Genomic DNA, 25,171 nt, shown 5'->3' on the forward strand with positions numbered 1-25,171 from the left:
AGTTCGTTCGAGAAAGTCCCGATGGTTTCGGCGCGCGCTTGCCATGTCCGTTACGTGGTCGGCCTCGTGGGCATCGGAGGGATCCGACAATGGCGATTCCGAGATCGTTCGAGAGGTTTCGGGGCTCCGGTCGTCGATGCGCCGTCCGCGACGTGCACAAAGGCGAGGGACGACTCACACAAAACGAGTGCGATCATACCAGCACTAAAGCACCGGATCCCATCAGAACTCCGAAGTTAAGCCTGCTTGGGCGAGAGTAGTACTAGGATGGGTGACCCCCTGGGAAGTCCTCGTGTTGCACTCCTTTTTGCGCCCCGAGCGGCCAAAAGACTTACTTAAAACTCTCTTTTAAGCTTTTCAATTTTTCCAGCATTATGGCCAACAATAAATATGTCATTAACATATATATAGCAGGAGAATAATGAAATCATCATCTAAAAATTTCTTCATAAAAGATACAATGACCAGACATGGTTCTAGGATGGGTGACCCCCTGGGAAGTCCTCGTGTTGCACTCCTTTTTGCGCCCCGAGCGGCCAAAACCTCTCCCGTCGACCTCCGAGGCGATGGTTTTGGGCCTCGGAATTTGCCATGACCGCTACGCAGTCAGTCTCGTGGGGCTCGGAGAGAGCTTTCGGGAATGGGGCCGCAATAGCGATTCCGAGTTCGTTCGAGAAAGTCCCGATGGTTTCAGCGCGCGCTTGCCGTGTCCGGTACGCGGTCGGCCTCGTGGGCATCGGAGGGATCCGACAATGGCGATTCCGAGATCGTTCGAGAGGTTTCGGGGCTCCGGTCGTCGATGCGCCGTCCGTGACGTGCACAAAGGCGAGGGACGACGCACATAAAACGAGTGCGATCATACCAGAACTAAAGCACCGGATTCCATTAGAACTCCGAAGTTAAGCGTGCTTGGGCGAGAGTAGTACTAGGATTGGTGACCCCCTGGGAAGTCTTCGTGTTGCACTACTTCTTGCGCCCCGAGCGGCCAAAAGACTTATGTAAAACTCTCTTTTAAGCTTTTCAATTTTTCCAGCATTATGGCCAACAATAAATTTGTCATTAACATATATATAGCAGGAGAATAATGAAATCATCATCTAAAAATTTCTTCTTAAAACATACAATGACCAGACATGGTTCTAGGATGGGTGACCCCCTGGGAAGTCCTCGTGCTGCACTCCTTTTTGCGCCCCGAGCGGCCAAAACCTCTCCCGTCGACCTTCGAGGCGATGGTTTTGGGCCTCGGAATTTGCCGTGACCGCTACGCAGTCAGTCTCGTGGGGCTCGGAGAGAGCTTTCCGGAATGGGGCCGCAATAGCGATTCCGAGTTCGTTCGAGAAAGTCCCGATGGTTTCGGCACGCGCTTGCCGTGTCCGGTACGCGGTCGGCCTCGTGGGCATCGGAGGGATCCGACAATGGCGAATCCGAGATCGTTCGAGAGGTTTCGGGGCTCCGGTCGTCGATGCGCCGTCCGCGACGTGCACAAAGGCGAGGGACGACGCAAACAAAACGAGTACCATCATACCAGCACTAAAGCACCGGATCCCATCAGAAGTCCTCGTGTTGCACTCCTTTTCGCGCCCCGAGCGGCCAATAGACTTACTTAAAACTCTCTTTTAAGCTTTTCAATTTTTCCAGCATTATGGCCAACAATAAATATGTCATTAACATATATATAGCAGGAGAATAATGAAATCATCATCTAAAAATTTCTTTATAAAACATACAATGACCAGACACGGTTCTAGGATGGGTGACCCCCTGGGAAGTCCTCGTGTTGCACTCCTTTTTGCGCCCCGAGCGGCCAAAACCTCTCCCGTCGACCTCCGAGGCGATGGTTTTGGGCCTCGGAATTTGCCGTGACCGCTACGCAGTCAGTCTCGTGGGGCTCGGAGAGAGCTTTCCGGAATGGGGCCGCAATAGCGATTCCGAGTTCGTTCGAGAATGTCCCGATGGTTTCGGCGCGCGCTTGCCATGTCCGGTACGCGGTCGGCCTCGTGGGCATCGGAGGGATCCGACAATGGCGATTCCGATATCGTTCGAGAGGTTTCGGGGCTACGGTCGTCGATGCGCCGTCCGCGACGTGCACAAAGGCGAGGGACGACGCACACAAAACGAGTGCGATCATACCAGCACTAAAGCACCGGATCCCATCAGAACTGCGAAGTTAAGCCTGCTTGGGCGAGAGTAGTACTAGGATGGGTGACCCCCTGGGAAGTCCTCGTGTTGCACTCCTTTTTGCGCCCCGAGCGGCCAAAAGACTTAATTAAAACTCTCTTTTAAGCTTTTCAATTTTTCCATCATTATGGCCAACAATAAATATGTCATTAACATATATATAGCAGGAGAATAATGAAATCATCATCTAAAAATTTCTTCATAAAACATACAATGACCAGACATGGTTCTAGGATGGGTGACCCCCTGGGAAGTCCTCGTGTTGCACTCCTTTTTGCGCCCCGAGCGGCCAAAACCTCTCCCGTCGACCTCCGAGGCGATGGTTTTGGGCCTCAGAATTTGCCGTGACCGCTACGCAGTCAGTCTCGTGGGGCTCGGAGAGAGCTTTTGGGAATGGGGCCGCAATAGCGATTCCGAGTTCGTTCGAGAAAGTCCCGATGGTTTCGGCGCGCGCTTGCCGTGTCCGGTACGCGGTCGGCCTAGTGGGCATCGGAGGGATCCGACAATGGCGATTCCGAGATCGTTCGAGAGGTTTCGGGGCTCCGGTCGTCGATGCGCCGTCCGCGAAGTGCACAAAGGCGAGGGACGACGCACACAAAATGAGTGCGATCATACCAGCACTAAAGCACCGGATCCCATCAGAACTCCGAAGTTAAGCCTGCTTGGGCGAGAGTAGTACTAGGATGGGTGACCCCCTGGGAAGTCCTCGTGTTGCACTCCTTTTTGCGCCCCGAGCGGCAAAAAGACTTACTTAAAACTCTCTTTTAAGCTTTTCAATTTTTCCAGCATTATGGCCAACAATAAATATGTCATTAACATATATATAGCAGGAGAATAATGAAATCATCATCTAAAAATTTCTTCATAAAACATATAATGACCAGACATGGTTCTAGGATTGGTGACCCCCTGGGAAGTCCTCGTTTTGCACTCCTTTTTGCGCCCCGAGCGGCCAAAACCTCTCCCGTCGACCTCCGAGGCGATGGTTTTGGGCCTCGGAATTTGCCGTGACCGCTACGCAGTCAGTCTCGTGGGGCTCGGAGAGAGCTTTCCGGAATGGGGCCGCAATAGCGATTCCGAGTTCGTTCGAGAAAGTCCCGATGGTTTCGGCGCGCGCTTGCCGTGTCCGGTACGCGGTCGGCCTCATGGGCATCGGAGGGATCCGACAATGGCGATTCCGAGATCGTTCGAGAGGTTTCGGGGCTCCGGTCGTCGATGCGCCGTCCGCGACGTGCACAAAGGCGAGGGGCGACGCACACAAAACGTGTGCGATCATACCAGCATTAAAGCACCGGATCCCATCAGAACTCCGAAGTTAAGCGTGCTTGGGCGAGAGTTGTACTAGGATGGGTGACCCCTTGGGAAGTCCTCGTGTTGCCCTCCTTTTTGCGCCCCGAGCGGCCAAAAGACTTACTTAAAACTCTCTTTTAAGCTTTTCAATTTTTCCAGCATTATGGCCAACAATAAATATGTCATTAACATATATATAGCAGGAGAATAATGAAATCATCATCTAAAAATTTCTTCATAAAACATACAATGACCAGACATGGTTCTAGGATGGGTGACCCCCTGGGAAGTCCTCGTGTTGCACTCCTTTTTGCGCCCCGAGCGGCCAAAACCTCTCCCGTCGACCTCCGAGACGATGGTTTTGGGCCTCGGAATTTGCCGTGACCGCTACGCAGTCAGTCTCGTGGGGCTCGGAGAGAGCTTTCCGGAATGGGGCCGCAATAGCGATTCCGAGTTCGTTCGAGAAAGTCCCGATGGTTTCGGCGCGCGCTTGCCGTGTCCGGTACGCGGTCGGCCTCGTGGGCATCGGAGGGATCCGACAATGGCGATTCCGAGATCGTTCGAGAGGTTTCGGGGCTCCGGTCGTCGATGCGCCGTCCGCGACGTGCACAAAGGCGAGGGACCACGCACACAAAACGAGTACGATCATACCAGCACTAAAGCACCGGATCCCATCAGAACTCCGAAGTTAAGTCTGCTTGGCCAAGAGTAGTACAAGGATGGGTGACCCCCTGGGAAGTCCTCGTGTTGCACTCCTTTTTGCGCCCCGAGCGGCCAAAAGACTTACTTAAAACTCTCTTTTAAGCTTTTCAATTTTTCCAGCATTATGGCCAACAATAAATATGTCATTAACATATATATAGCAGGAGAATAATGAAATCATCATCTAAAAATTTCTTCATAAAACATACAATGACCAGACATGGTTCTAGGATGGGTGACCCCCTGGGAAGTCCTCGTGTTGCACTCCTTTTTGCGCCCCGAGCGGCCAAAACCTCTCCCGTCGACCTCCGAGACGATGGTTTTGGGCCTCGGAATTTGCCGTGACCGCTACGCAGTCAGTCTCGTGGGGCTCGGAGAGAGCTTTCCGGAATGGGGCCGCAATAGCGATTCCGAGTTCGTTCGAGAAAGTCCCGATGGTTTCGGCGCGCGCTTGCCGTGTCCGGTACGCGGTCGGCCTCGTGGGCATCGGAGGGATCCGACAATGGCGATTCCGAGATCGTTCGAGAGGTTTCGGGGCTCCGGTCGTCGATGCGCCGTCCGCGACGTGCACAAAGGCGAGGGACCACGCACACAAAACGAGTACGATCATACCAGCACTAAAGCACCGGATCCCATCAGAACTCCGAAGTTAAGTCTGCTTGGCCGAGAGTAGTACAAGGATGGGTGACCCCCTGGGAAGTCCTCGTGTTGCACTCCTTTTTGCGCCCCGAGCTGCCAAAAGACTTACTTAAAACTCTCTTTTAAGCTTTTCAATTTTTCCAGCATTATGGCCAACAATAAATATGTCATTAACATATATATAGCAGGAGAATAATGAAATCATCATCTAAAAATTTCTTCATAAAACATACAATGACCAGACATGGTTCTAGGATGGGTGACCCCCTGGGAAGTCCTCGTGTTGCACTCCTTTTTGCGCCCCGAGCGGCCAAAACCTCTCCCGTCGACCTCCGAGGCGATGGTTTTGGGCCTCGGAATTTGCCGTGACCGCTACGCAGTCAGTCTCGTGGGGCTCGGAGAGAGCTTTCCGGAATGGGGCCGCAATAGCGATTCCGAGTTCGTTCGAGAAAGTCCCGATGGTTTCGGCGCGCGCTTGCCATGTCCGTTACGCGGTCGGCCTCGTGGGCATCGGAGGGATCCGACAATGGCGATTCCGAGATCGTTCGAGAGGTTTCGGGGCTCCGGTCGTCGATGCGCCGTCCGCGACGTGCACAAAGGCGAGGGACGACGCACACAAAACGAGTGCGATCATACCAGCACTAAAGCACCGGATCCCATCAGAACTCCGAAGTTAAGCCTGCTTGGGCGAGAGTAGTACTAGGATGGGTGACCCCCTGGGAAGTCCTCGTGTTGCACTCCTTTTTGCGCCCCGAGCGGCCAAAAGACTTACTTAAAACTCTCTTTTAAGCTTTTCAATTTTTCCAGCATTATGGCCAACAATAAATATGTCATTAACATATATATAGCAGGAGAATAATGAAATCATCATCTAAAAATTTCTTCATAAAACATACAATGACCAGACATGGTTCTAGGATGGGTGACCCCCTGGGAAGTCCTCGTGTTGCACTCCTTTTTGCGCCCCGAGCGGCCAAAACCTCTCCCGTCGACCTCCGAGGCGATGGTTTTGGGCCTCGGAATTTGCCGTGACCGCTACGCAGTCAGTCTCGTGGGGCTCGGAGAGAGCTTTCCGGAATGGGGCCGCAATAGCGATTCCGAGTTCGTTCGAGAAAGTCCCGATGGTTTCGGCGCGCGCTTGCCATGTCCGTTACGCGGTCGGCCTCGTGGGCATCGGAGGGATCCGACAATGGCGATTCCGAGATCGTTCGAGAGGTTTCGGGGCTCCGGTCGTCGATGCGCCGTCCGCGACGTGCACAAAGGCGAGGGACGACGCACACAAAACGAGTGCGATCATACCAGCACTAAAGCACCGGATCCCATCAGAACTCCGAAGTTAAGCCTGCTTGGGCGAGAGTAGTACTAGGATGGGTGACCCCCTGGGAAGTCCTCGTGTTGCACTCCTTTTTGCGCCCCGAGCGGCCAAAAGACTTACTTAAAACTCTCTTTTAAGCTTTTCAATTTTTCCAGCATTATGGCCAACAATAAATATGTCATTAACATATATATAGCAGGAGAATAATGAAATCATCATCTAAAAATTTCTTCATAAAACATACAATGACCAGACATGGTTCTAGGATGGGTGACCCCCTGGGAAGTCCTCGTGTTGCACTCCTTTTTGCGCCCCGAGCGGCCAAAACCTCTCCCGTCGACCTCCGAGGCGATGGTTTTGGGCCTCGGAATTTGCCGTGACCGCTACGCAGTCAGTCTCGTGGGGCTCGGAGAGAGCTTTCCGGAATGGGGCCGCAATAGCGATTCCGAGTTCGTTCGAGAAAGTCCCGATGGTTTCGGCGCGCGCTTGCCATGTCCGGTACGCGGTCGGCCTCGTGGGCATCGGAGGGATCCGACAATGGCGATTCCGATATCGTTCGAGAGGTTTCGGGGCTACGGTCGTCGATGCGCCGTCCGCGACGTGCACAAAGGCGAGGGACGACGCACACAAAACGAGTGCGATCATACCAGCACTAAAGCACCGGATCCCATCAGAACTCCGAAGTTAAGCCTGCTTGGGCGAGAGTAGTACTAGGATGGGTGACCCCCTGGTAAGTCCTCGTGTTGCACTCCTTTTTGCGCCCCGAGCGGCCAAAAGACTTAATTAAAACTCTCTTTTAAGCTTTTCAATTTTTCCATCATTATGGCCAACAATAAATATGTCATTAACATATATATAGCAGGAGAATAATGAAATCATCATCTAAAAATTTCTTCATAAAACATACAATGACCAGACATGGTTCTAGGATGGGTGACTCCTTTTTGCGCCCCGAGCGGCCAAAACCTCTCCCGTCGAACTCCGAGGCGATGGTTTTGGGCCTCGGAATTTGCCGTGACCGCTACGCAGTCAGTCTCGTGGGGCTCGGAGAGAGCTTTCCGGAATGGGGCCGCAATAGCGATTCCGAGTTCGTTCGAGAAAGTCCCGATGGTTTCGGCGCGCGCTTGCCATGTCCGGTACGCGGTCGGCCTCGTGGGCATCGGAGGGATCCGACAATGGCGATTCCGATATCGTTCGAGAGGTTTCGGGGCTACGGTCGTCGATGCGCCGTCCGCGACGTGCACAAAGGCGAGGGACGACGCACACAAAACGAGTGCGATCATACCAGCACTAAAGCACCGGATCCCATCAGAACTCCGAAGTTAAGCCTGCTTGGGCGAGAGTAGTACTAGGATGGGTGACCCCCTGGGAAGTCCACGTGTTGCACTCCTTTTTGCGCCCCGAGCGGCCAAAAGACTTAATTAAAACTTTCTTTTAAGCTTTTCAATTTTTCCATCATTATGGCCAACAATAAATATGTCATTAACATATATATAGCAGGAGAATAATGAAATCATCATCTAAAAATTTCTTCATAAAACATACAATGACCAGACATGGTTCTAGGATGGGTGACCCCCTGGGAAGTCCTCGTGTTGCACTCCTTTTTGCGCCCCGAGCGGCCAAAAGACTTACTTAAAACTCTCTTTTAAGCTTTTCAATTTTTCCATCATTATGGCCAACAATAAATATGTCATTAACATATATATAGCAGGAGAATAATGAAATCATCATCTAAAAATTTCTTCATAAAACATACAATGACCAGACATGGTTCTAGGATGGGTGACCCCCTGGGAAGTCCTCGTGTTGCACTCCTTTTTGCGCCCCGAGCGGCCAAAACCTCTCCCGTCGACCTCCGAGGTGATGGTTTTGGGCCTCGGAATTTGCCGTGACCGCTACGCAGTCAGTCTCATGGGGCTCGGAGAGAGCTTTCCGGAATGGGGCCGCAATAGCGATTCCGAGTTCGTTCGAGAAAGTCCCGATGGTTTCGGCGCGCGCTTGCCGTGTCCGGTACGCGGTCGGCCTCGTAGGCATCGGAGGGATCCGACAATGGCGATTCCGATATCGTTCGAGAGGTTTCGGGGCTACGGTCGTCGATGCGCCGTCCGCGACGTGCACAAAGGCGAGGGACGACGCACACAAAACGAGTGCGATCATACCAGCACTAAAGCACCGGATCCCATCAGAACTCCGATGTTAAGCCTGCTTGGGCGAGAGTAGTGCTAGGATGGGTGACCCCCTGGGACGTCCTCGTGTTGCACTCCTTTTTGCGCCCCGAGCGGCCAAAAGACTTACTTAAAACTCTCTTTTAAGCTTTTCAATTTTTCCAGCATTATGGCCAACAATAAATATGTCATTAACATATATATAGCAGGAGAATAATGAAATCATCATCTAAAAATTTCTTCATAAAACATACAATGACCAGACATGGTTCTAGGATGGGTGACTCCTTTTTGCGCCTCGAGCGGCCAAAACCTCTCCCGTCGAACTCCGAGGCGATGGTTTTGGGCCTCGGAATTTGCCGTGACCGCTACGCAGTCAGTCTCGTGGGGCTCGGAGAGAGCTTTCCGGAATGGGGCCGCAATAGCGATTCCGAGTTCGTTCGAGAAAGTCCCGATGGTTTCGGCGCGCGCTTGCCGTGTCCGGTACGCGGTCGGCCTCGTGGGCATCGGAGGGATCCGACAATGGCGATTCCGAGATCGTTGGAGAGGTTTCGGGGCTCCGGTCGTCGATGCGCCGTCCGCGACGTGCACAAAGGCGAGGGACGACGCACACAAAATGAGTGCGATCATACCAGCACTAAAGCACCGGATCCCATCAGAACTCCGAAGTTAAGCCTGCTTGGGCGAGAGTAGTACTAGGATGGGTGACCCCCTGGGAAGTCCTCGTGTTGCACTCCTTTTTGCGCCCCGAGCGGCCAAAAGACTTACTTAAAACTCTCTTTTAAGCTTTTCAATTTTTCCAGCATTATGGCCAACAATAAATATGTCATTAACATATATATAGCAGGAGAATAATGAAATCATCATCTAAAAATTTCTTCATAAAACATACAATGACCAGACAAGGTTCTAGGATGGGTGACCCCCTGGGAAGTCTTCGTGTTGCACTCCTTTTTGCGCCCCGAGCGGCCAAAACCTCTCCCGTCGACCTCCGAGGCGATGGTTTTGGGCCTCGGAATTTGCCGTGACCGCTACGCAGTCAGTCTCGTGGGGCTCGGAGAGAGCTTTCCGGAATGGGGCCGCAATAGCGATTCCGAGTTCGTTCGAGAAAGTCCCGATGGTTTCGGCGCGCGCTTGCCGTGTCCGGTACGCGGTCGGCCTCGTGGGCATCGGAGGGATCCGACAATGGCGATTCCGAGATCGTTCGAGAGGTTTCGGGGCTCCGGTCGTCGATGCGCCGTCCGCGACGTGCACAAAGGCGAGGGACCACGCACACAAAACGAGTACGATCATACCAGCACTAAAGCACCGGATCCCATCAGAACTCCGAAGTTAAGTCTGCTTGGCCGAGAGTAGTACAAGGATGGGTGACCCCCTGGGAAGTCCTCGTGTTGCACTCCTTTTTGCGCCCCGAGCGGCCAAAAGACTTACTTAAAACTCTCTTTTAAGCTTTTCAATTTTTCCAGCATTATGGCCAACAATAAATATGTCATTAACATATATATAGCAGGAGAATAATGAAATCATCATCTAAAAATTTCTTCATAAAACATACAATGACCAGACATGGTTCTAGGATGGGTGACCCCCTGGGAAGTCCTCGTGTTGCACTCCTTTTTGCGCCCCGAGCGGCCAAAACCTCTCCCGTCGACCTCCGAGGTGATGGTTTTGGGCCTCGGAATTTGCCGTGACCGCTACGCAGTCAGTCTCGTGGGGCTCGGAGAGAGCTTTCCGGAATGGGGCCGCAATAGCGATTCCGAGTTCGTTCGAGAAAGTCCCGATGGTTTCGGCGCGCGCTTGCCGTGTCCGGTACGCGGTCGGCCTCGTGGGCATCGGAGGGATCCGACAATGGCGATTCCGATATCGTTCGAGAGGTTTCGGGGCTACGGTCGTCGATGCGCCGTCCGCGACGTGCACAAAGGCGAGGGACGACGCACACAAAACGAGTGCGATCATACCAGCACTAAAGCACCGGATCCCATCAGAACTCCGATGTTAAGCCTGCTTGGGCGAGAGTAGTACTAGGATGGGTGACCCCCTGGGAAGTCCTCGTGTTGCACTCCTTTTTGCGCCCCGAGCGGCCAAAAGACTTACTTAAAACTCTCTTTTAAGCTTTTCAATTTTTCCAGCATTATGGCCAACAATAAATATGTCATTAACATATATATAGCAGGAGAATAATGAAATCATCATCTAAAAATTTCTTCATAAAACATACATTGACCAGACATGGTTCTAGGATGGGTGACCCCCTGGGAAGTCCTCGTGTTGCACTCCTTTTTGCGCCCCGAGCGGCCAAAAGACTTACTTAAAACTCTCTTTTAAGCTTTTCAATTTTTCCATCATTATGGCCAACAATAAATATGTCATTAACATATATATAGCAGGAGAATAATGAAATCATCATCTAAAAATTTCTTCATAAAACATACAATGACCAGACATGGTTCTAGGATGGGTGACCCCCTGGGAAGTCCTCGTGTTGCACTCCTTTTTGCGCCCCGAGCGGCCAAAACCTCTCCCGTCGACCTCCGAGGTGATGGTTTTGGGCCTCGGAATTTGCCGTGACCGCTACGCAGTCAGTCTCGTGGGGCTCGGAGAGAGCTTTCCGGAATGGGGCCGCAATAGCGATTCCGAGTTCGTTCGAGAAAGTCCCGATGGTTTCGGCGCGCGCTTGCCGTGTCCGGTACGCGGTCGGCCTCGTGGGCATCGGAGGGATCCGACAATGGCGATTCCGATATCGTTCGAGAGGTTTCGGGGCTACGGTCGTCGATGCGCCGTCCGCGACGTGCACAAAGGCGAGGGACGACGCACACAAAACGAGTGCGATCATACCAGCACTAAAGCACCGGATCCCATCAGAACTCCGATGTTAAGCCTGCTTGGGCGAGAGTATTGCTAGGATGGGTGACCCCCTGGGACGTCCTCGTGTTGCACTCCTTTTTGCGCCCCGAGCGGCCAAAAGACTTACTTAAAACTCTCTTTTAAGCTTTTCAATTTTTCCAGCATTATGGCCAACAATAAATATGTCATTAACATATATATAGCAGGAGAATAATGAAATCATCATCTAAAAATTTCTTCATAAAACATACAATGACCAGACATGGTTCTAGGATGGGTGACTCCTTTTTGCGCCTCGAGCGGCCAAAACCTCTCCCGTCGAACTCCGAGGCGATGGTTTTGGGCCTCGGAATTTGCCGTGACCGCTACGCAGTCAGTCTCGTGGGGCTCGGAGAGAGCTTTCCGGAATGGGGCCGCAATAGCGATTCCGAGTTCGTTCGAGAAAGTCCCGATGGTTTCGGCGCGCGCTTGCCATGTCCGTTACGCGGTCGGCCTCGTGGGCATCGGAGGGATCCGACAATGGCGATTCCGAGATCGTTCGAGAGGTTTCGGGGCTCCGGTCGTCGATGCGCCGTCCGCGACGTGCACAAAGGCGAGGGACGACGCACACAAAACGAGTGCGATCATACCAGCACTAAAGCACCGGATCCCATCAGAACTCCGAAGTTAAGCCTGCTTGGGCGAGAGTAGTACTAGGATGGGTGACCCCCAGGGAAGTCCTCGTGTTGCACTCCTTTTTGTGCCCCGAGCGGCCAAAAGACTTACTTAAAACTCTCTTTTAAGCTTTTCAATTTTTCCAGCATTATGGCCAACAATAAATATGTCATTAACATATATATAGCAGGAGAATAATGAAATCATCATCTAAAAATTTCTTCATAAAACATACAATGACCAGACATGGTTCTAGGATGGGTGACCCCCTGGGAAGTCCTCGTGTTGCACTCCTTTCTGCGCCCCGAGCGGCCAAAACCTCTCCCGTCGACCTCCGAGGCGATGGTTTTGGGCCTCGGAATTTGCCGTGACCGCTACGCAGTCAGTCTCGTGGGGCTCGGAGAGAGCTTTCCGGAATGGGGCCGCAATAGCGATTCCGAGTTCGTTCGAGAAAGTCCCGATGGTTTCGGCGCGCGCTTGCCGTGTCCGGTACGCGGTCGGCCTCGTGGGCATCGGAGGGATCCGACAATGGCGATTACGAGATCGTTCGAGTGGTTTCGGGGCTCCGGTCGTCGATGCGCCGTCCGCGACGTGCACAAAGGCGAGGGACGACGCACATAAAACGAGTGCGATCATACCAGCACTAAAGCACCGGATCCCATCAGAACTCCGAAGTTAAGCCTGCTTGGGCGAGAGTAGTACTAGGATGGGTGACCCCCTGGGAAGTCCTCGTGTTGCACTCCTTTTTGCGCCCCGAGCGGCCAAAAGACTTACTTAAAACTCTCTTTTAAGCTTTTCAATTTTTCCAGCATTATGGCCAACAATAAATATGTCATTAACATATATATAGCAGGAGAATAATGAAATCATCATCTAAAAATTTCTTCATAAAACATACAATGACCAGACATGGTTCTAGGATGGGTAACCCCCTGGGAAGTCCTCGTGTTGCACTCCTTTTTGCGCCCCGAGCGGCCAAAACCTCTCCCGTCGACCTCCGAGGCGAGGGTTTTGGGCCTCGGAATTTGCCGTGACCGCTACGCAGTCAGTCTCGTGGGGCTCGGAGAGAGCTTTCCGGAATGGGGCCGCAATAGCGATTCCGAGTTCGTTCGAGAAAGTCCCGATGGTTTCGGCGCGCGCTTGCCGTGTCCGGTACGCGGTCGGCCTCGTGGGCATCGGAGGGATCCGACAATGGCGATTCCGAGATCGTTCGAGAGGTTTCGGGGCTCCGGTCGTCGATGCGCCGTCCGCGACGTGCACAAAGGGGAGGGACGACGCACACAAAACGATTGCGATCATACCAGCACTAAAGCACCGGATCCCATCAAAACTCCGAAGTTAAGCGTGCTTGGGCGAAAGTAGTACTAGGATGGGTGACCCCCTTGGAAGTCCTCGTGTTACACTCCTTTTTGCGCCCCGAGCGGCCAAAAGACTTACTTAAAACTCTCTTTTAAGCTTTTCAATTTTTCCAGCATTATGGCCAACAATAAATATGTCATTAACATATATATAGCAGGAGAATAATGAAATCATCATCTAAAAATTTCTTCATAAAACATACAATGACCAGACATGGTTCTAGGATGGGTGACCCCCTGGGAAGTCCTCGTGTTGCACTCCTTTCTGCGCCCCGAGCGGCCAAAACCTCTCCCGTCGACCTCCGAGGCGATGGTTTTGGGCCTCGGAATTTGCCGTGACCGCTACGCAGTCAGTCTCGTGGGGCTCGGAGAGAGCTTTCCGGAATGGGGCCGCAATAGCGATTCCGAGTTCGTTCGAGAAAGTCCCGATGGTTTCGGCGCGCGCTTGCCGTGTCCGGTACGCGGTCGGCCTCGTGGGCATCGGAGGGATCCGACAATGGCGATTACGAGATCGTTCGAGAGGTTTCGGGGCTCCGGTCGTCGATGCGCCGTCCGCGACGTGCACAAAGGCGAGGGACGACATAGACAAAATGAGTGCGATCATACCAGCACTAAAGCACCGGATCCCATCAGAACTCCGAAGTTAAGCGTGCTTGGGCGAGAGTAGTACTAGGATGGGTGACCCCCTGGGAAGTCCTCGTGTTGCACTCTTTTTTGCGCCCCGAGCGGCCAAAAGACTTACTTAAAACTCTCTTTTAAGCTTTTCAATTTTTCCAGCATTATGGCCAACAATAAATATGTCATTAACATATATATAGCAGGAGAATAATGAAATCATCATCTAAAAATTTCTTCATAAAACATACAATGACCAGACATGGTTCTAGGATGGGTGACCCCCTGGGAAGTCCTCGTGTTGCACTCCTTTTTGCGCCCCGAGCGGCCAAAACCTCTCCCGTCGACCTCCGAGGCGATGGTTTTGGGCCTCGGAATTTGCCGTGACCGCTACGCAGTCAGTCTCGTGGGGCTCGGAGAGAGCTTTCCGAAATGGGGCCGCAATAGCGATTCCGAGTTCGTTCGAGAAAGTCCCGATAGTTTCGGCGCGCGCTTGCCGTGTCCGGTACGCGGTCGGCCTCGTGGGCATCGGAGGGATCCGACAATGGCGATTCCGAGATCGTTCGAGAGGTTTCGGGGCTCCGGTCGTCGATGCGCCGTCCGCGACGTGCACAAAGGTGAGGGACGACGCACACAAAACGAGTGCGATCATACCAGCACTAAAGCACCGGATCCCATCAGAACTCCGAAGTTAAGCCTGCTTGGGCGAGAGTAGTACTAGGATGGGTGACCCCCTTGGAAGTCCTCGTGTTGCACTCCTTTTTGCGCCCCGAGCGGCCAAAAGACTTACTTAAAACTCTCTTTTAAGCTTTTCAATTTTTCCAGCATTATGGCTAACAATAAATATGTCATTAACATATATATAGCAGGAGAATAATGAAATCATCATCTAAAAATTTCTTCATAAAACATACAATGACCAGACATGGTTCTAGGATGGGTGACCCCCTGGGAAGTCCTCGTGTTGCACTCCTTTTTGCGCCCCGAGCGGCCAAAACCTCTCCCGTCGACCTCCGAGGCGATGGTTTTGGGCCTCGGAATTTGCCGTGACCGCTACGCAGTCAGTCTCGTGGGGCTCGGAGAGAGCTTTCCGGAATGGGGCCGCAATAGCGATTCCGAGTTCGTTCGAGAAAGTCCCGATGGTTTCGGCGCGCGCTTGCCGTGTCCGGTACGCGGTCGGCCTCGTGGGCATCGGAGGGATCCGACAATGGCGATTCCGAGATCGTTCGAGAGGTTTCGGGGCTCCGGTCGTCGATGCGCCGTCCGCGACGTGCACAAAGGCGAGGGACGACGCACACAAAACGATTGCGATCATACCAGCACTAAAGCACCGGATCCCATCAGAACTTCGAATTTAAGCGTGCTTGGGCGAGAGTAGTACTAGGATGAGTGACCCCCTGGGAAGTCCTTGTGTTGCACTCCTTTTTGCGCCCCGAGCGGCCAAAAGACTTACTTAAAACTCTCTTTTAAGCTTTTCAATTTTTTCAGCATTATGGCCAACAATAAATATGTCATTAACATATATATAGCAGGAGAATAATGAAATCATCATCTAAAAATTTCTTCATAAAACATACAATGACCAGACATGGTTCTTGGATGGGTGACCCCCTGGGAAGTCCTCGTGTTGCACTCCTTTTTGCGCCCCGAGCGGCCAAAACCTCTCCCGTCGACCTCCGAGGCGATGGTTTTGGGCCTCGGAATTTGCCGTCGATGCGCCGTCCGCGACGTGCACAAAGGCGAGGGACGACGCACACAAAAAGAGTGCGATCATACCAGCACTAAAGCACCGGATTCCATCAGAACTCCGAAGTTAAGCGTGCTTGGGCGAGAGTAGTACTAGGATGGGTGACCCCCTGGGAAGTCCTCTTGTTTCACTCTTTTTTGCGCCCCGAGCGGCCAAAAGACTTACTTAAAACTCTCTTTTAAGCTTTTCAATTTTTCCAGCATTATGGCCAACAATAAATATGTCATTAACATATATATTGCAGGAGAATAATGAAATCATCATCTAAAAATTTCTTCATAAAACATACAATGACCAGACATGGTTCTAGGATGGGTGACCCCCTGGGAAGTCCTCGTGTTGCACTCCTTTTTGCGCCCCGAGCGGCCAAAACCTCTCCCGTCGACCTCCGAGGCGAGGGTTTTGGGCCTCGGAATTTGCCGTGACCGCTACGCAGTCAGTCTCGTGGGGCTCGGAGAGAGCTTTCCGGAATGGGGCCGCAATAGCGATTCCGAGTTCGTTCGAGAAAGTCCCGATGGTTTCGGCGCGCGCTAGCCGTGTCCGGTACGCGGTCGGCCTCGTGGGCATCGGAGGGATCCGACAATGGCGATTCCGAGATCGTTCGAGAGGTTTCGGGGCTCCGGTCGTCGATGCGCCGTCCGCGACGTGCACAAAGGGGAGGGACGACGCACACAAAACGATTGCGATCATACCAGCACTAAAGCACCGGATCCCATCAAAACTCCGAAGTTAAGCGTGCTTGGGCGAAAGTAGTACTAGGATGGGTGACCCCTTTGGAAGTCCTCGTGTTGCACTCCTTTTTGCGCCCCGAGCGGCCAAAAGACTTACTTAAAACTCTCTTTTAAGCTTTTCAATTTTTCCAGCATTATGGCCAACAATAAATATGTCATTAACATATATATAGCAGGAGAATAATGAAATCATCATCTAAAAATTTCTTCATAAAACATACAATGACCAGACATGGTTCTAGGATGGGTGACCCCCTGGGAAGTCCTCGTGTTGCACTCCTTTCTGCGCCCCGAGCGGCCAAAACCTCTCCCGTCGACCTCCGAGGCGATGGTTTTGGGCCTCGGAATTTGCCGTGACCGCTACGCAGTCAGTCTCGTGGGGCTCGGAGAGAGCTTTCCGGAATGGGGCCGCAATAGCGATTCCGAGTTCGTTCGAGAAAGTCCCGATGGTTTCGGCGCGCGCTTGCCGTGTCCGGTACGCGGTCGGCCTCGTGGGCATCGGAGGGATCCGACAATGGCGATTCCGAGATCGTTCGAGAGGTTTCGGGGCTCCGGTCGTCGATGCGCCGTCCGCGACGTGCACAAAGGCGAGGGACGACGCACACAAAACGATTGCGATCATACCAGCACTAAAGCACCGGATCCCATCAAAACTCCGAAGTTACGCGTGCTTGGGCGAAAGTAGTACTAGGATGGGTGACCCCCTTGGAAGTCCTCGTGTTGCACTCCTTTTTGCGCCCCGAGCGGCCAAAAGACTTACTTAAAACTCTCTTTTAAGCTTTTCAATTTTTCCAGCATTATGGCCAACAATAAATATGTCATTAACATATATATAGCAGGAGAATAATGAAATCATCATCTAAAAATTTCTTCATAAAACATTCAATGACAAGACATGGTTCTAGGATGGGTGACCCCCTGGGAAGTCCTCGTGTTGCACTCCTTTTTGCGCCCCGAGCGGCCAAAACCTCTCCCGTCGACCTCCGAGGCGATGGTTTTGGGCCTCGGAATTTGCCGTGACCGCTACGCAGTCAGTCTCGTGGGGCTCGGAGAGAGCTTTCCGGAATGGGGCCGCAATAGCGATTCCGAGTTCGTTCGAGAAAGTCCCGATGGTTTCGGCGCTTGCTTGCCGTGTCCGGTACGCGGTCGGCCTCGTGGGCATCGGAGGGATCCGACAATGGCGATTACGAGATCGTTCGAGAGGTTTCGGGGCTCCGGTCGTCGATGCGCCGTCCGCGACGTGCACAAAGGCGAGGGACGACGCACACAAAACGAGTGCGATCATACCAGCACTAAAGCACCGGATCCCATCAGAACTCCGAAGTTAAGCCTGCTTGGGCGAGAGTAGTACTAGGATGGGTGACCCCCTGGGAAGTCCTCGTGTTGCACTCCTTTTTGCGCCCCGAGCGGCCAAAAGACTTACTTAAAACTCTCTTTTAAGCTTTTCAATTTTTCCAGCATTATGGCCAACAATTAATATGTCATTAACATATATATAGCAGGAGAATAATGAAATCATCATCTAAAAATTTCTTCATAAAACATACAATGACCAGACATGGTTCTAGGATGGGTGACCCCCTGGGAAGTCCTCATGTTGCACTCCTTTTTGCGCCCCGAGCGGCCAAAACCTCTCCCGTCGACCTCCGAGGCGAGGGTTTTGGGCCTCGGAATTTGCCGTGACCGCTACGCAGTCAGTCTCGTGGGGCTCGGAGAGAGCTTTCCGGAATGGGGCCGCAATAGCGATTCCGAGTTCGTTCGAGAAAGTCCCGATGGTTTCGGCGCGCGCTTGCCGTGTCCGGTACGCGGTCGGCCTCGTGGGCATCGGAGGGATCCGACAATGGCGATTCCGAGATCGTTCGAGAGGTTTCGGGGCTCCGGTCGTCGATGCGCCGTCCGCGACGTGCACAAAGGGGAGGGACGACGCACACAAAACCATTGCGATCATACCAGCACTAAAGCACCGGATCCCATCAAAACTCCGAAGTTAAGCGTGCTTGGGCGAAAGTAGTACTAGGATGGGTGACCCCCTTGGAAGTCCTCGTGTTGCACTCCTTTTTGCGCCCCGAGCGGCCAAAAGACTTACTTAAAACTCTCTTTTAAGCTTTTCAATTTTTCCAGCATTATGGCCAACAATAAATATGTCATTAACATATATATAGCAGGAGAATAATGAAATCATCATCTAAAAATTTCTTCATAAAACATACAATGACCAGACATGGTTCTAGGATGGGTGACCCCCTGGGAAGTCCTCGTGTTGCACTCCTTTCTGCGCCCCGAGCGGCCAAAACCTCTCCCGTCGACCTCCGAGGCGATGGTTTTGGGCCTCGGAATTTGCCGTGACCGCTACGCAGTCAGTCTCGTGGGGCTCGGAGAGAGCTTTCCGGAATGGGGCCGCAATAGCGATTCCGAGTTCGTTCGAGAAAGTCCCGATGGTTTCGGCGCGCGCTTGCCGTGTCCGGTACGCGGTCGGCCTCGTGGGCATCGGAGGGATCCGACAATGGCGATTACGAGATCGTTCGAGAGGTTTCGGGGCTCCGGTCGTCGATGCGCCGTCCGCGACGTGCACAAAGGCGAGGGACGACGCACACAAAACGATTGCGATCATACCAGCACTAAAGCACCGGATCCCATCAAAACTCCGAAGTTACGCGTGCTTCGGCGAAAGTAGTACTAGGATGGGTGACCCCCTTGGAAGTCCTCGTGTTGCACTCCTTTTTGCGCCCCGAGCGGCCAAAAGACTTACTTAAAACTCTCTTTTAAGCTTTTCAATTTTTCCAGCATTATGGCCAACAATAAATATGTCATTAACATATATATAGCAGGAGAATAATGAAATCATCATCTAAAAATTTCTTCATAAAACATTCAATGACAAGACATGGTTCTAGGATGGGTGACCCCCTGGGAAGTCCTCGTGTTGCACTCCTTTTTGCGCCCCGAGCGGCCAAAACCTCTCCCGTCGACCTCCGAGGCGATGGTTTTGGGCCTCGGAATTTGCCGTGACCGCTACGCAGTCAGTCTCGTGGGGCTCGGAGAGAGCTTTCCGGAATGGGGCCGCAATAGCGATTCCGAGTTCGTTCGAGAAAGTCCCGATGGTTTCGGCGCTTGCTTGCCGTGTCCGGTACGCGGTCGGCCTCGTGGGCATCGGAGGGATCCGACAATGGCGATTACGAGATCGTTCGAGAGGTTTCGGGGCTCCGGTCGTCGATGCGCCGTCCGCGACGTGCACAAAGGCGAGGGACGACGCACACAAAACGAGTGCGATCATACTAGCACTAAAGCACCGGATCCCATCAGAACTCCGAAGTTAAGCCTGCTTGGGCGAGAGTAGTACTAGGATGGGTGACCCCCTGGGAAGTCCTCGTGTTGCACTCCTTTTTGCGCCCCGAGCGGCCAAAAGACTTACTTAAAACTCTCTTTTAAGCTTTTCAAGTTTTCCAGCATTATGGCCAACAATAAATATGTCATTAACATATATATAGCAGGAGAATAATGAAATCATCATCTAAAAATTTCTTCATAAAACATACAATGACCAGACATGGTTCTAGGATGGGTGACCCCCTGGGAAGTCCTCATGTTGCACTCCTTTTTGCGCCCCGAGCGGCCAAAACCTCTCCCGTCGACCTCCGAGGCGAGGGTTTTGGGCCTCGGAATTTGCCGTGACCGCTACGCAGTCAGTCTCGTGGGGCTCGGAGAGAGCTTTCCGGAATGGGGCCGCAATAGCGATTCCGAGTTCGTTCGAGAAAGTCCCGATGGTTTCGGCGCGCGCTTGCCGTGTCCGGTACGCGGTCGGCCTCGTGGGCATCGGAGGGATCCGACAATGGCGATTCCGAGATCGTTCGAGAGGTTTCGGGGCTCCGGTCGTCGATGCGCCGTCCGCGACGTGCACAAAGGGGAGGGACGACGCACACAAAACCATTGCGATCATACCAGCACTAAAGCACCGGATCCCATCAAAACTCCGAAGTTAAGCGTGCTTGGGCGAAAGTAGTACTAGGATGGGTGACCCCCTTGGAAGTCCTCGTGTTGCACTCCTTTTTGCGCCCCGAGCGGCCAAAAGACTTACTTAAAACTCTCTTTTAAGCTTTTCAATTTTTCCAGCATTATGGCCAACAATAAATATGTCATTAACATATATATAGCAGGAGAATAATGAAATCATCATCTAAAAATTTCTTCATAAAACATACAATGACCAGACATGGTTCTAGGATGGGTGACCCCCTGGGAAGTCCTCGTGTTGCACTCCTTTCTGCGCCCCGAGCGGCCAAAACCTCTCCCGTCGACCTCCGAGGCGATGGTTTTGGGCCTCGGAATTTGCCGTGACCGCTACGCAGTCAGTCTCGTGGGGCTCGGAGAGAGCTTTCCGGAATGGGGCCGCAATAGCGATTCCGAGTTCGTTCGAGAAAGTCCCGATGGTTTCGGCGCGCGCTTGCCGTGTCCGGTACGCGGTCGGCCTCGTGGGCATCGGAGGGATCCGACAATGGCGATTACGAGATCGTTCGAGAGGTTTCGGGGCTCCGGTCGTCGATGCGCCGTCCGCGACGTGCACAAAGGCGAGGGACGACATAGACAAAATGAGTGCGATCATACCAGCACTAAAGCACCGGATCGGCGAGAGTAGTACTAGGATGGGTGACCCCCTGGGAAGTCCTCGTGTTGCACTCCTTTTTGCGCCCCGAGCGGCCAAAAGACTTACTTAAAACTCTCTTTTAAGCTTTTCAATTTTTCCAGCATTATGGCCAACAATAAATATGTCATTAACATATATATAGCAGGAGAATAATGAAATCATCATCTAAAAATTTCTTCATAAAACATACAATGACCAGACATGGTTCTAGGATGGGTGACCCCCTGGGAAGTCCTCGTGTTGCACTCCTTTTTGCGCCCCGAGCGGCCAAAACCTCTCCCGTCGACCTCCGAGGCGAGGGTTTTGGGCCTCGGAATTTGCCGTGACCGCTAGGCAGTCAGTCTCGTGGGGCTCGGAGAGAGCTTTCCGGAATGGGGCCGCAATAGCGATTCCGAGTTCGTTCGAGAAAGTCCCGATGGTTTCGGCGCGCGCTTGCCGTGTCCGGTACGCGGTCGGCCTCGTGGGCATCGGAGGGATCCGACAATGGCGATTCCGAGATCGTTCGAGAGGTTTCGGGGCTCCAGTCGTCGATGCGCCGTCCGCGACGTGCACAAAGGGGAGGGACGACGCACACAAAACGATTGCGATCATACCAACACTAAAGCACCGGATCCCATCAAAACTCCGAAGTTAAGCGTGCTTGGGCGAAAGTAGTACTAGGATGGGTGACCCCCTTGGAAGTCCTCGTGTTGCACTCCTTTTTGCGCCCCGAGCGGCCAAAAGACTTACTTAAAACTCTCTTTTAAGCTTTTCAATTTTTCCAGTATTATGGCCAACAATAAATATGTCATTAACATATATATAGCAGGAGAATAATGAAATCATCATCTAAAAATTTCTTCATAAAACATACAATGACCAGACATGGTTCTAGGATGGGTGACCCCCTGGGAAGTCCTCGTGTTGCACTCCTTTTTGCGCCCCGAGCGGCCAAAACCTCTCCCGTCGACCTCCGAGGCGATGGTTTTGGGCCTCGGAATTTGCCGTGACCGCTACGCAGTCAGTCTCGTGGGGCTCGGAGAGAGCTTTCCGGAATGGGGCCGCAATAGCGATTCCGAGTTCGTTCGAGAAAGTCCCGATGGTTTCGGCGCGCGCTTGCCGTGTCCGGTACGCGGTCGGCCTCGTGGGCATCAGAGGGATCCGACAATGGCGATTCCGAGATCGTTCGAGAGGTTTCGGGGCTCCGGTCGTCGATGCGCCGTCCGCGACGTGCACAAAGGCGAGGGACGACGCACACAAAAAGAGTTCGATCATACCAGCACTAAAGCACCGGATTCCATCAGAACTCCGAAGTTAAGCGTGTTTGGGCGAGAGTAGTACTAGGATGGGTGACCCCCTGGGAAGTCCTCTTGTTTTACTCTTTTTTGCGCCCCGAGCGGCCAAAAGACTTACTTAAAACTCTCTTTTAAGCTTTTCAATTTTTCCAGCATTATGGCCAACAATAAATATGTCATTAACATATATATAGCAGGAGAATAATGAAATCATCATCTAAAAATTTCTTCATAAAACATACAATGACCAGACATGGTTCTAGGATGGGTGACCCCCTGGGAAGTCCTCGTGTTGCACTCCTTTCTGCGCCCCGAGCGGCCAAAACCTCTCCCGTCGACCTCCGAGGCTAGGGTTTTGGGCCTCGGAATTTGCCGTGACCGCTACGCAGTCAGTCTCGTGGGGCTCGGAGAGAGCTTTCCGGAATGGGGCCGCAATAGCGATTCCGAGTTCGTTCGAGAAAGTCCCGATGGTTTCGGCGCGCGCTTGCCGTGTCCGGTACGCGGTCGGCCTCGTGGGCATCGGAGGGATCCGACAATGGCGATTACGAGATCGTTCGAGAGGTTTCGGGGCTCCGGTCGTCGATGCGCCGTCCGCGACGTGCACAAAGGCGAGGGACGACGCACACAAAACGAGTGCGATCATACCAGCACTAAAGCACCGGATCCCATCAGAACTCCGAAGTTAAGCCTGCTTGGGCGAGAGTAGTACTAGGATGGGTGACCCCCTGGGAAGTCCTCGTGTTGCACTCCTTTTTGCGCCCCGAGCGGCCAAAAGACTTACTTAAAACTCTCTTTTAAGCTTTTCAATTTTTCCAGCATTATGGCCAACAATAAATATGTCATTAACATATATATAGCAGGAGAATAATGAAATCATCATCTAAAAATTTCTTCATAAAACATACAATGACCAGACATGGTTCTAGGATGGGTGACCCCCTGGGAAGTCCTCGTGTTGCACTCCTTTTTGCGCCCCGAGCGGCCAAAACCTCTCCCGTCGACCTCCGAGGCGAGGGTTTTGGGCCTCGGAATTTGCCGTGACCGCTACGCAGTCAGTCTCGTGGGGCTCGGAGAGAGCTTTCCGGAATGGGGCCGCAATAGCGATTCCGAGTTCGTTCGAGAAAGTCCCGATGGTTTCGGCGCGCGCTTGCCGTGTCCGGTACGCGGTCGGCCTCGTGGGCATCGGAGGGATCCGACAATGGCGATTCCGAGATCGTTCGAGAGGTTTCGGGGCTCCGGTCGTCGATGCGCCGTCCGCGACGTGCACAAAGGGGAGGGACGACGCACACAAAACGATTGCGATCATACCAACACTAAAGCACCGGATCCCATCAAAACTCCGAAGTTAAGCGTGCTTGGGCGAAAGTAGTACTAGGATGGGTGACCCCCTTGGAAGTCCTCGTGTTGCACTCCTTTTTGCGCCCCGAGCGGCCAAAAGACTTACTTAAAACTCTCTTTTAAGCTTTTCAATTTTTCCAGTATTATGGCCAACAATAAATATGTCATTAACATATATATAGCAGGAGAATAATGAAATCATCATCTAAAAATTTCTTCATAAAACATACAATGACCAGACATGGTTCTAGGATGGGTGACCCCCTGGGAAGTCCTCGTGTTGCACTCCTTTTTGCGCCCCGAGCGGCCAAAACCTCTCCCGTCGACCTCCGAGGCGATGGTTTTGGGCCTCGGAATTTGCCGTGACCGCTACGCAGTCAGTCTCGTGGGGCTCGGAGAGAGCTTTCCGGAATGGGGCCGCAATAGCGATTCCGAGTTCGTTCGAGAAAGTCCCGATGGTTTCGGCGCGCGCTTGCCGTGTCCGGTACGCGGTCGGCCTCGTGGGCATCGGAGGGATCCGACAATGGCGATTCCGAGATCGTTCGAGAGGTTTCGGGGCTCCGGTCGTCGATGCGCCGTCCGCGACGTGCACAAAGGCGAGGGACGACGCACACAAAAAGAGTGCGATCATACCAGCACTAAAGCACCGGATTCCATCAGAACTCCGAAGTTAAGCCTGCTTGGGCGAGAGTAGTACTAGGATGGGTGACCCCCTTGGAAGTCCTCGTGTTGCACTCCTTTTTGCGCCCCGAGCGGCCAAAAGACTTACTTAAAACTCTCTTTTAAGCTTTTCAATTTTTCCAGCATTATGGCCAACAATAAATATGTCATTAACATATATATAGCAGGAGAATAATGAAATCATCATCTAAAAATTTCTTCATAAAACATACAATGACCAGACATGGTTCTAGGATGGGTGACCCCCTGGGAAGTCCTCGTGTTGCACTCCTTTCTGCGCCCCGAGCGGCCAAAACCTCTCCCGTCGACCTCCGAGGCGATGGTTTTGGGCCTCGGAATTTGCCGTGACCGCTACGCAGTCAATCTCGTGGGGCTCGGAGAGAGCTTTCCGGAATGGGGCCGCAATAGCGATTCCGAGTTCGTTCGAGAAAGTCCCGATGGTTTCGGCGCGCGCTTGCCGTGTCCGGTACGCGGTCGGCCTCGTGGGCATCGGAGGGATCCGACAATGGCGATTACGAGATCGTTCGAGAGGTTTCGGGGCTCCGGTCGTCGATGCGCCGTCCGCGACGTGCACAAAGGCGAGGGACGACGCACACAAAACGAGTGCGATCATACCAGCTCTAAAGCACCGGATCCCATCAGAACTCCGAAGTTAAGCGTGCTTGGGCGAGAGTAGTACTAGGATGGGTGACCCCCTGGGAAGTCCTCGTGTTGCACTCCTTTTTGCGCCCCGAGCGGCCAAAAGACTTACTTAAAACTCTCTTTTAAGCTTTTCAATTTTTCCAGCATTATGGCCAACAATAAATATGTCATTAACATATATATAGCAGGAGAATAATGAAATCATCATCTAAAAATTTCTTCATAAAACATACAATGACCAGACATGGTTCTAGGATGGGTGACCCCCTGGGAAGTCCTCGTGTTGCACTCCTTTTTGCGCCCCGAGCGGCTAAAACCTCTCCCGTCGACCTCCGAGGCTAGGGTTTTGGGCC

General features: G+C 52.5%; 36 non-coding genes across 36 annotated transcripts; all 36 read left to right on the plus strand.

The window, feature by feature from the left end:
• Nucleotides 1-185: 185 nt before the first annotated feature.
• LOC135591909 (5S ribosomal RNA) lies at nucleotides 186-304 on the plus strand. The gene has a single exon (XR_010478674.1). It is a non-coding gene; the product is annotated as a 5S ribosomal RNA (ribosomal RNA).
• Nucleotides 305-848: 544 nt separating this feature from the next.
• On the plus strand, nucleotides 849-967 carry LOC135590802 (5S ribosomal RNA). Its single transcript, XR_010478208.1, has one exon. It is a non-coding gene; the product is annotated as a 5S ribosomal RNA (ribosomal RNA).
• Nucleotides 968-2,116: 1,149 nt separating this feature from the next.
• On the plus strand, nucleotides 2,117-2,235 carry LOC135590024 (5S ribosomal RNA). Its single transcript, XR_010477430.1, has one exon. It is a non-coding gene; the product is annotated as a 5S ribosomal RNA (ribosomal RNA).
• Nucleotides 2,236-2,779: 544 nt separating this feature from the next.
• LOC135591910 (5S ribosomal RNA) lies at nucleotides 2,780-2,898 on the plus strand. The gene has a single exon (XR_010478675.1). It is a non-coding gene; the product is annotated as a 5S ribosomal RNA (ribosomal RNA).
• A 544-nt stretch (nucleotides 2,899-3,442) lies between these two features.
• On the plus strand, nucleotides 3,443-3,561 carry LOC135589699 (5S ribosomal RNA). Its single transcript, XR_010477106.1, has one exon. It is a non-coding gene; the product is annotated as a 5S ribosomal RNA (ribosomal RNA).
• A 544-nt stretch (nucleotides 3,562-4,105) lies between these two features.
• LOC135590962 (5S ribosomal RNA) lies at nucleotides 4,106-4,224 on the plus strand. Its single transcript, XR_010478365.1, has one exon. It is a non-coding gene; the product is annotated as a 5S ribosomal RNA (ribosomal RNA).
• A 544-nt stretch (nucleotides 4,225-4,768) lies between these two features.
• On the plus strand, nucleotides 4,769-4,887 carry LOC135590790 (5S ribosomal RNA). The gene has a single exon (XR_010478196.1). It is a non-coding gene; the product is annotated as a 5S ribosomal RNA (ribosomal RNA).
• A 544-nt stretch (nucleotides 4,888-5,431) lies between these two features.
• Nucleotides 5,432-5,550, plus strand: LOC135591911 (5S ribosomal RNA). The gene has a single exon (XR_010478677.1). It is a non-coding gene; the product is annotated as a 5S ribosomal RNA (ribosomal RNA).
• A 544-nt stretch (nucleotides 5,551-6,094) lies between these two features.
• On the plus strand, nucleotides 6,095-6,213 carry LOC135591912 (5S ribosomal RNA). The gene has a single exon (XR_010478678.1). It is a non-coding gene; the product is annotated as a 5S ribosomal RNA (ribosomal RNA).
• A 544-nt stretch (nucleotides 6,214-6,757) lies between these two features.
• LOC135589762 (5S ribosomal RNA) lies at nucleotides 6,758-6,876 on the plus strand. The gene has a single exon (XR_010477169.1). It is a non-coding gene; the product is annotated as a 5S ribosomal RNA (ribosomal RNA).
• A 519-nt stretch (nucleotides 6,877-7,395) lies between these two features.
• On the plus strand, nucleotides 7,396-7,514 carry LOC135590577 (5S ribosomal RNA). The gene has a single exon (XR_010477984.1). It is a non-coding gene; the product is annotated as a 5S ribosomal RNA (ribosomal RNA).
• Nucleotides 7,515-8,272: 758 nt separating this feature from the next.
• On the plus strand, nucleotides 8,273-8,391 carry LOC135590685 (5S ribosomal RNA). The gene has a single exon (XR_010478091.1). It is a non-coding gene; the product is annotated as a 5S ribosomal RNA (ribosomal RNA).
• A 519-nt stretch (nucleotides 8,392-8,910) lies between these two features.
• On the plus strand, nucleotides 8,911-9,029 carry LOC135591913 (5S ribosomal RNA). Its single transcript, XR_010478679.1, has one exon. It is a non-coding gene; the product is annotated as a 5S ribosomal RNA (ribosomal RNA).
• Nucleotides 9,030-9,573: 544 nt separating this feature from the next.
• Nucleotides 9,574-9,692, plus strand: LOC135590793 (5S ribosomal RNA). The gene has a single exon (XR_010478198.1). It is a non-coding gene; the product is annotated as a 5S ribosomal RNA (ribosomal RNA).
• A 544-nt stretch (nucleotides 9,693-10,236) lies between these two features.
• On the plus strand, nucleotides 10,237-10,355 carry LOC135589483 (5S ribosomal RNA). The gene has a single exon (XR_010476890.1). It is a non-coding gene; the product is annotated as a 5S ribosomal RNA (ribosomal RNA).
• Nucleotides 10,356-11,113: 758 nt separating this feature from the next.
• On the plus strand, nucleotides 11,114-11,232 carry LOC135590932 (5S ribosomal RNA). The gene has a single exon (XR_010478336.1). It is a non-coding gene; the product is annotated as a 5S ribosomal RNA (ribosomal RNA).
• Nucleotides 11,233-11,751: 519 nt separating this feature from the next.
• LOC135589289 (5S ribosomal RNA) lies at nucleotides 11,752-11,870 on the plus strand. Its single transcript, XR_010476698.1, has one exon. It is a non-coding gene; the product is annotated as a 5S ribosomal RNA (ribosomal RNA).
• Nucleotides 11,871-12,414: 544 nt separating this feature from the next.
• Nucleotides 12,415-12,533, plus strand: LOC135591914 (5S ribosomal RNA). The gene has a single exon (XR_010478680.1). It is a non-coding gene; the product is annotated as a 5S ribosomal RNA (ribosomal RNA).
• A 544-nt stretch (nucleotides 12,534-13,077) lies between these two features.
• LOC135590679 (5S ribosomal RNA) lies at nucleotides 13,078-13,196 on the plus strand. Its single transcript, XR_010478086.1, has one exon. It is a non-coding gene; the product is annotated as a 5S ribosomal RNA (ribosomal RNA).
• Nucleotides 13,197-13,740: 544 nt separating this feature from the next.
• Nucleotides 13,741-13,859, plus strand: LOC135592027 (5S ribosomal RNA). The gene has a single exon (XR_010478792.1). It is a non-coding gene; the product is annotated as a 5S ribosomal RNA (ribosomal RNA).
• A 544-nt stretch (nucleotides 13,860-14,403) lies between these two features.
• LOC135589367 (5S ribosomal RNA) lies at nucleotides 14,404-14,522 on the plus strand. The gene has a single exon (XR_010476776.1). It is a non-coding gene; the product is annotated as a 5S ribosomal RNA (ribosomal RNA).
• A 544-nt stretch (nucleotides 14,523-15,066) lies between these two features.
• On the plus strand, nucleotides 15,067-15,185 carry LOC135590644 (5S ribosomal RNA). The gene has a single exon (XR_010478051.1). It is a non-coding gene; the product is annotated as a 5S ribosomal RNA (ribosomal RNA).
• A 340-nt stretch (nucleotides 15,186-15,525) lies between these two features.
• LOC135590288 (5S ribosomal RNA) lies at nucleotides 15,526-15,644 on the plus strand. The gene has a single exon (XR_010477694.1). It is a non-coding gene; the product is annotated as a 5S ribosomal RNA (ribosomal RNA).
• A 544-nt stretch (nucleotides 15,645-16,188) lies between these two features.
• On the plus strand, nucleotides 16,189-16,307 carry LOC135590413 (5S ribosomal RNA). Its single transcript, XR_010477821.1, has one exon. It is a non-coding gene; the product is annotated as a 5S ribosomal RNA (ribosomal RNA).
• Nucleotides 16,308-16,851: 544 nt separating this feature from the next.
• LOC135590774 (5S ribosomal RNA) lies at nucleotides 16,852-16,970 on the plus strand. The gene has a single exon (XR_010478180.1). It is a non-coding gene; the product is annotated as a 5S ribosomal RNA (ribosomal RNA).
• Nucleotides 16,971-17,514: 544 nt separating this feature from the next.
• Nucleotides 17,515-17,633, plus strand: LOC135591915 (5S ribosomal RNA). The gene has a single exon (XR_010478681.1). It is a non-coding gene; the product is annotated as a 5S ribosomal RNA (ribosomal RNA).
• A 544-nt stretch (nucleotides 17,634-18,177) lies between these two features.
• On the plus strand, nucleotides 18,178-18,296 carry LOC135590690 (5S ribosomal RNA). Its single transcript, XR_010478097.1, has one exon. It is a non-coding gene; the product is annotated as a 5S ribosomal RNA (ribosomal RNA).
• Nucleotides 18,297-18,840: 544 nt separating this feature from the next.
• LOC135591345 (5S ribosomal RNA) lies at nucleotides 18,841-18,959 on the plus strand. The gene has a single exon (XR_010478488.1). It is a non-coding gene; the product is annotated as a 5S ribosomal RNA (ribosomal RNA).
• Nucleotides 18,960-19,503: 544 nt separating this feature from the next.
• Nucleotides 19,504-19,622, plus strand: LOC135589332 (5S ribosomal RNA). Its single transcript, XR_010476741.1, has one exon. It is a non-coding gene; the product is annotated as a 5S ribosomal RNA (ribosomal RNA).
• Nucleotides 19,623-20,166: 544 nt separating this feature from the next.
• Nucleotides 20,167-20,285, plus strand: LOC135590691 (5S ribosomal RNA). The gene has a single exon (XR_010478098.1). It is a non-coding gene; the product is annotated as a 5S ribosomal RNA (ribosomal RNA).
• Nucleotides 20,286-21,462: 1,177 nt separating this feature from the next.
• On the plus strand, nucleotides 21,463-21,581 carry LOC135590740 (5S ribosomal RNA). The gene has a single exon (XR_010478146.1). It is a non-coding gene; the product is annotated as a 5S ribosomal RNA (ribosomal RNA).
• Nucleotides 21,582-22,125: 544 nt separating this feature from the next.
• LOC135590890 (5S ribosomal RNA) lies at nucleotides 22,126-22,244 on the plus strand. Its single transcript, XR_010478294.1, has one exon. It is a non-coding gene; the product is annotated as a 5S ribosomal RNA (ribosomal RNA).
• A 544-nt stretch (nucleotides 22,245-22,788) lies between these two features.
• On the plus strand, nucleotides 22,789-22,907 carry LOC135591918 (5S ribosomal RNA). Its single transcript, XR_010478683.1, has one exon. It is a non-coding gene; the product is annotated as a 5S ribosomal RNA (ribosomal RNA).
• A 544-nt stretch (nucleotides 22,908-23,451) lies between these two features.
• LOC135590741 (5S ribosomal RNA) lies at nucleotides 23,452-23,570 on the plus strand. The gene has a single exon (XR_010478147.1). It is a non-coding gene; the product is annotated as a 5S ribosomal RNA (ribosomal RNA).
• A 544-nt stretch (nucleotides 23,571-24,114) lies between these two features.
• Nucleotides 24,115-24,233, plus strand: LOC135589794 (5S ribosomal RNA). The gene has a single exon (XR_010477200.1). It is a non-coding gene; the product is annotated as a 5S ribosomal RNA (ribosomal RNA).
• A 544-nt stretch (nucleotides 24,234-24,777) lies between these two features.
• LOC135589757 (5S ribosomal RNA) lies at nucleotides 24,778-24,896 on the plus strand. The gene has a single exon (XR_010477163.1). It is a non-coding gene; the product is annotated as a 5S ribosomal RNA (ribosomal RNA).
• Nucleotides 24,897-25,171: the final 275 nt, after the last annotated feature.

This window comes from Musa acuminata, chromosome BXJ1-8, assembly GCF_036884655.1.
Source record: "Musa acuminata AAA Group cultivar baxijiao chromosome BXJ1-8, Cavendish_Baxijiao_AAA, whole genome shotgun sequence".
In the NCBI taxonomy this organism is placed as follows: Eukaryota; Viridiplantae; Streptophyta; class Magnoliopsida; order Zingiberales; family Musaceae; genus Musa; species Musa acuminata.